The following is a 7,172-nucleotide window of genomic DNA, read 5'->3' on the forward strand; positions in this document are numbered from 1 at the left end:
AAATTTGAAACTAACCCGAAACGAAATTTCAAATGAGTTAATTGTATTTAAAAAAAACAAAGACTACGAATCTATAGACTCATTATAATTACTTTATGCTATACTTAAATTAAATTTGATCAGATACGAATATTTACAGAGGATCAGTTTAATAAATATTTTATTCACTTCAGTAGATACAACTATAACTATATATACGCATGGCAAACATGTGCCTCACCTACATCATATGAAATATCTTTCAGATTACCCATTCGCTTGAATTGATTAAAAAAGCCCCATTCAAATATATACATTTGAAAAAAAAATACATTGATGCTGCGAAATGAATTTGAATATAAATACAATAATACTCATTTCTTACTAATGGTCTTAATAATTTACCAATTAAAAGTTAAATCCTAACCATAATATATTCAACAGCGTATATAATACCTGTTTAAAGAATAAGAAATAGATAAGTTGATATCCTTCCTTACCTGATGCACATCAATTACATCCACCTAAGCAAAGTACACACAATATAGTAAAGGGGAACGGTGTAACAAAAGAGATGCGTATGCTCTAACCACGTGCTTTGTTTACACACCAAATACATATATAGACTTATATAAGATGAAGCGTACACGATGGAATGACTAAACAGTTAAAGAGACACACCCAGTCAAACTGAAGGTCTCCTGTGGTATTTCCTTCGTATACATGTTATTGACAGTACTATTGTATTATCGTGAATTTTCACGACCCGGTTGTTTATATTATTTTTTCCTTTTCAAAATTCGAAACATACACTGGCCCATTACCATATTCTAGACACACCATGTTATTCAATGAAATCATGGACACATTACAAATCACAACAATAACCTATAAAATCTAAAAAATGTTAATTATATAAAATGTATTTTAAAAAAGTTGATTCTGCCTCTCACACGCCCCTTTCATTTATTAAATATTTAAATATTTACACAAAAGTGATTATATCACATAATATAATTTCTACAGAAATGTCGAGTCAAATATAATTTCAGTTTCTTTAATTATTGTTCTTTTTGTTATTATTTATATTTGTTTTTATTTTTTTGTTTTTTGACAATTAAGCAATGTTGGAGACATCAACTACATATTTTCAATACTTACAAATTGAAAGCATAAGTATATTTATCTTGTAAGGTGGGCCACTTTGAGTTTGTTTGGTTAGCTTCGGGTCACATCGCACTCTCGTATATATACAGAAACATAATTAAAGCGCACCTTAAGATTATAACTGGTTTGTCGAGCCTGGCGGTATCGTATTATAACTTTAATACGATGTATATCAAAGTACATTTTTAACTGGTTATCATTTGAATATCTAGAGACAAGGATTTACTTTGAAGTAAGTTATGACATATACATTTGACATCTACCGTTCACAAACTTTACATATTAAAGACGCGTTCCTTCGATTGTAATTAGATCATCTATTCGCAATTAGATCATCTAATAAATGGGTAGTTAGGGTAGCTATTTGGGTATGATGCGGCTAATTAACAAGGAGGTCATGAGTTCAACCCCGAAAAAGTTGGTCGATCCCCTATTGTCGGTAATACAGAAGCAGGACCGAAGGCCTCAATTGAAATTAAAAAAAAACATTTAGTTGTCCGGATAGGACTGAAAGCCGAGGTGCCGTGTACATATTGGCGTGCACTTAAAGGAACCCTTTACCATAGTGTCGCTGTCCAGGCAAAATAACACACTGTATGGTGTATGCACGTGTTCATTAGCCCAGTCGGTGCAGAGAAGTGCGATGTTAAACCCGATGATAGTTCATGTCATTGTTATGTTAGTGACATTCTATTTCAATTCAGAGGTAATGTTTTCGTGGTTATAGGTATAAACAGTGATGCAGGACGGAGGGCCTGACAAGGACAGCTGTCTAGTCGTTCGGATGGGACGAAAAACCGAGGTCCCGTGTACACATTGACAGTTGGAATTCGATATAAGAGTGGGGCGTAGTGTTGCTGTCCGGGCAAAATTTCCCTCATAGCACACTGTATGGCTTATGCCCGTCTTCATTAGCCCAGTTCGGAGCAGAACAGTAGGATGTTAAACCCCAGTTCATTTCATTTTTATAGGTATAAAATCAGTTGCAACATTTTATTTCTATTCAGAGGTAAGGTTTTCATGGTTATAGGCATAAAATCAATTCCTTGATGCAGTTTATGTCGTACGAACAGATTATCACATTACCGAGTTTATTATATATATTTTAAAACTTATTCCGATGGAAAGGCGATGCTAATTTACGTCATTAAATAGAATATGTTTGTGGTCTTTATCGTGATAGGAAACAGATTGTCATTAAATTTCACTATCTCGATTTCATACTAATATATATCTACAGTTCACCCCCCCCCCCCCACACACACACACACAGCTTACGTATGACCATGTTGTTGATTCCAAATCGAAGAAATAGACAATTTTTCCTTATTTTTTTCTCCCCTTTTCCTGCATTTTTGGTTGACCTTTTGGTCTAGAATTAGAGAGAAGGGAACAGATATTTAATTTGCAATTTCATAGCAGTTTTAGGTAATAACGCTCACTCGATACAGACTAGATCATTTCGGGACTAACATATGGTTCAATTTTATTTTAATAATTCGCTTGCGCGAAGGTGTTTTTGGCAGAGGCGGGGGGGGGGGGGGCGGAGAACCCTGATAAGGAGAGTGCCAAATGTGGTCCCATTTGTGCCTATAAAGATTGGAACCAACGGAATGTTGTGCTAAAAGCTAGTCTTTGATGTTACAGCCATTTAACATTGAAGTCTAGAATTGGAGAAAAGGATCATATCTGCAATGTCATACCAGTTTTGGGTAATACTGATGATATAATAGCGGAGACATAGCGGGTGTAAAGTGTCTTTGTGGAGAGCAATCATTACGTTGGAGGTGATATTTTGACCCAAGTTAACATCAAATCCTCCAAGCAAAAAGTCTAAACGGTCAATCTCCTACAAAATTATGATGAGGATAGTGCCGAATGCGGTCTATGTGCATATAAAGATTGGAATTTACGGAATATTCAGCAAACAGCTACTGTCTGTGATGTCAATGTGCAAATAATTGCTAGTCTGGCCACAACTCACCAAATATTCCTACGCCGTCCGAATGTAGGGCAAAAGTTATTTTTAGTCTTTCCTTCGATCTCCCTTTCCCTTTCCCCCCTTTTGCATGGCGATCTTAGTTGACTTTTTGGTGTAGAATCGAAGAACCGGGTTTGAAAATACATTTTCTGGCAGGTTTTGGGGGAATATTCATGATTTTTAGGCGGAAGGATACGAGAGTTGAGAGGTTGGTGAGGTTGAAATGTAAGGCCAAAAATGGCATGTTAAATAATCTTTACTTCCAGTTTGTGTATCTCAAGTTCTCCATGGTGAACTTGATGCGTGCTTTTGGGCACGAGGTTGTCACGTGTTGCTCCATCTGTGGTAGAAAGCGTTCTACCCAACGAAAATTTGGGAAAAATTTAGAACCGATCTAAGAAACGAGGAAAACATTAAAGTCAATTGGGAAATCATTGGTGAGCTGTGGCCGTCTGAAACCAGATAATCTATATAGAGTTACTTCCCTTTATTCATCTAACTATGTCACCATTTATTTATAGAAGCTTAAAAATGATCTACTTTGTATTCATTGTCAGCATTTGGTAATGTCTGGATAAAGGTATGTTGTTACAAGTACATTTTTTTATTTGTTATATGGTATAAAGAACAAAGAGTTGTATTTGCTTTCCGCGTTATGTATTATATGCTGAAGTCAGTGCTGTAACGGTCTACTTATTCGAGGAATTAAAAGTGGAGCCAAAGAACTGGTTGTTAAAGGCTAAAATCTAAATATAGTAACACACTGCTTGCGTGAGATGCCCCAAACAACAAAGGGTCTATTTATTCAGGTTATGGTTAATTGTCTTCTTGAATATTTTAAAAATAAAATTTGTGATTTTCTTTAAAATAAAATATTTGGATGTTTATTTTAAAGAAAAAAAAATACTTTATTTAAAATTACGTATACATGGGACCTCGGCTTTTTGTTCCATCCGAACAACTAGACAGCTGCACCACTGACAAGGGAAACCACGCCGGAAAATTCGATGAACTTTCTCGACCAACCCGCGACCTCCAGGCAAGTGAGCCAGCGTCTTACTCACTTAGCCACTGTGGCTCCCGAGACGCAATGAAGAGAACCAATTGTGATATTTTGAGGCAACATTCTGTAGACATGACAGCGATATATTTATACCATAGTATGTAAAATAACGACGCGTTGAGATGAGATCAATGGGCAGAGAAATAGAGCGGGATAAGGAGAGCGGGGAGGGGGGCTAAGCCATGGGATTCTGGAATAGTAATCCGAAAGACCCGATAAAACGCACGCCCGGCCCTACTTCCTATCACTTACAAACTTGGCATCGAAAACACATGACTCACTGACAGACCATATGATTTATACAGAATGGATTAAGCAACTCGGGTTACCCAAAACACGCAAATAAAGGAAAAAAATAACAACCTTATAAAACCCTGTTTGATTCGGTTTGATTCGCGTATTTAATGTACCGTAATCTGTATTTGTTCATTTTATCAGGTAAATATGTTGGCAGCTATACAAGATTTTAAGAAGACCAATCTGAAGTCTACAGAAACTAAGGTCTATACAGTTGACGGTAGAGTATATAGTGAAAAGAAAGATGATTCTGGGCGTACAGTAGTGAAACAACTTGATACTGGTCAGAAAGGATTTGTTGGGGATGTACGTGGAGATTTTCAAGTTGGTGAAGTTCTACCTGGTTTGATCATAGGTATGGAGTTGAACAACCGCTCAAGCTGCTTTTATGGTCCATGACGGTTCTTTCATAATTTTGTCATTTTCTAACTAAAATTGAAACCATATCGAAGATCACTTTATAGCCTTGAGCAAATTTGCACATCAACATTGGTCGTATGTCCAGCGCTCTGTCGTCCACTATTTCTTTTGAACCCTCTACTGAGTGCTTTTGTCTTTCTATTGGAGACGACTATTGAATTTTTCCCCAATGTTAATTGCATCTTGAAGTATGGGCCTTGTTCACTTTGTAGAATATTGTGAACAGTCCTGTGCATTATTTAAATTAGTGAAACAAAGTGAATCTCAATTATGACTTTCGTTAATTAATGCTATGTTTTAGTCTTTGTTCAATTTGTAAATTATTGTGAATACTATATTTATCGTATGATCTACATGAAAATCATATACGAAGCTTATAAATATGTTTCTCCTTTAAAGCTTCGTATTATAAGACAATCTTTGTGAAAAGCACGGAAGACTTAGCTGCTTATAGGGTGTATGTTTCTTGTGTTTTAGTTAAGATATTAAACATGCATTATGCAAGAGCAAAATCTGCTTATTACAAGTCTTTCTTTGGGCATGGAATGTTATCTAAATTATCAATTAGACATTAATTAACTTATCCAGACCATAATAAACTCTCGATGTCAAGGCTAGCCTTCGATGTTGGCTGGATTAGATTCCTATATGCCACCAACGGCAATTGATAATTAAATCAATAAAAGTGGATAATCGAGACTATGCTGTTTATATTAATGATTTTAGTAATGATGACCGAGACTATGCAAAAATTTCACCCGCTTCTTTTTCGGCTCATAGTGGATCGATTTGACTGAAATTTTTCAGCAAATTACCATTACACTATCTAGTTTTTAACTATTATAGCGAGAACTGCCATCTCTTTATCTTATCTCCCATAATGTATCTTTAATTCGCTATTCTTTGATTCTTTTAAGGTTCTCAAGATGTGGCACACAATGCTGAACTTCTAGAAAAGCACAGTGTTACCCATGTGCTAAACGCGGCGACCTTTGTAGACAATATATTCTCTGATAAACTGACTTATGAAAACCTCAAAATTTATGATAGACCAGAGACAGATATAACGGTCTATTTTGATGAGGCACACACGTTTATTGAAAAGGGTAGTCAATCTGGCTGTGTTTTGGTGCATTGTAATGCGGGCGTTTCTCGAGCTGCAACATTAGTTATTTCTTATTTAATGAAATTTAACAAAATGAACTTTCGGGAAGCCTACGATTATCTTAAAGAAAAGCGACCAGCAATTCGACCTAACGATGGATTCGTTCACCAGCTGAAACAGTATGAAATACACTTGAAAGAGAACACTAATAATTAATTGATAAAAGTGTTATATTTATTACTGTTAGTAACTAATAAATTGTTTTGCACTATCTCGTTTATCACTTTTACCTGTTAAGCCACAAAGAACTTGTAGCTTTCAAAACAAATGATGCAAAAACTCTATGTCCGTGCTTATGCTTAGCTTGTCATTTCACCAGAATCGGACTTACCCCCCTTTAAATCGAACTTATGACGTACAATATATAGATGTGGCTTTTCATATGTTTGTCTGGGGTAATTTTAGTTTAGATAATAACTCACCTACATCCAACCACCTAAGAAATGGCTGCTTATTATTTGTTATTCTGGACTCGAGGTCAGGGAATTAGAGATATTCTAATAAACATTGAATTGCGATTTTTCTACCAATGGATGGATATCATAATGTTTAGGATGATAATTAAAAACGAACTACTGCTGCTTTTTTTAATGGCGTTTCGCCCCGATTAATAAAATTGTCGATGTATTATAAAGAATTTTGTGGATCTTGGGTTTATCGTGAATATTGTGCTTTTCTTCTGGTTTCTCCCATTGCTAAAGATCACACAGTACAAGTTATATGAAAGGATACTAGATAGATTTATTTGCCTCTAAATAAAGAAAAATCATAAATATGCTATTCCATAATCCTATTTTACACAACCACTAGTTCCTGATTCAAAGACCGTTGTACTACGGACGTTCGATTCCATTACATACAGGATCAATGTGTCACACGTGTTGTGGACAACGATTCACGATATATGAAATGAAATGGGGATTTAACGTACTACTGTTCTGCTCCGACTGGATTAATGAAGACGGGTGTATTCGCCAAGGGTTCTAGTACGTGCACGTCGATGTGTAGTCCTGGATCACGGTTTTCCCTTCCCATCCAAACGACCATACTTTGTCCCTTGCCAGGCACTCTGTCCTGCATCACTGACAATGGGGAACCAC

At 35.9% G+C, this 7,172-nt stretch overlaps 1 protein-coding gene across 1 annotated transcript in view; it reads right to left on the reverse strand.

The window, feature by feature from the left end:
* The window catches only part of LOC126832023 (uncharacterized), a 75,875-nt gene extending 75,321 nt beyond the window's left edge, over positions 1 to 554 (reverse strand). Inside the window, exon 1 of the mRNA XM_050562707.2 lies at positions 480 to 554. The gene's annotated coding sequence lies outside the window, so the exon portion shown is untranslated. The remainder of the gene's footprint in view (positions 1 to 479) is intronic.
* Between the last annotated feature and the right edge of the window lie 6,618 nt (positions 555 to 7,172).

This window comes from Patella vulgata, chromosome 9 (assembly GCF_932274485.2).
Source record: "Patella vulgata chromosome 9, xgPatVulg1.2, whole genome shotgun sequence".
NCBI lineage: Eukaryota > Metazoa > Mollusca > Gastropoda > Patellidae > Patella > Patella vulgata.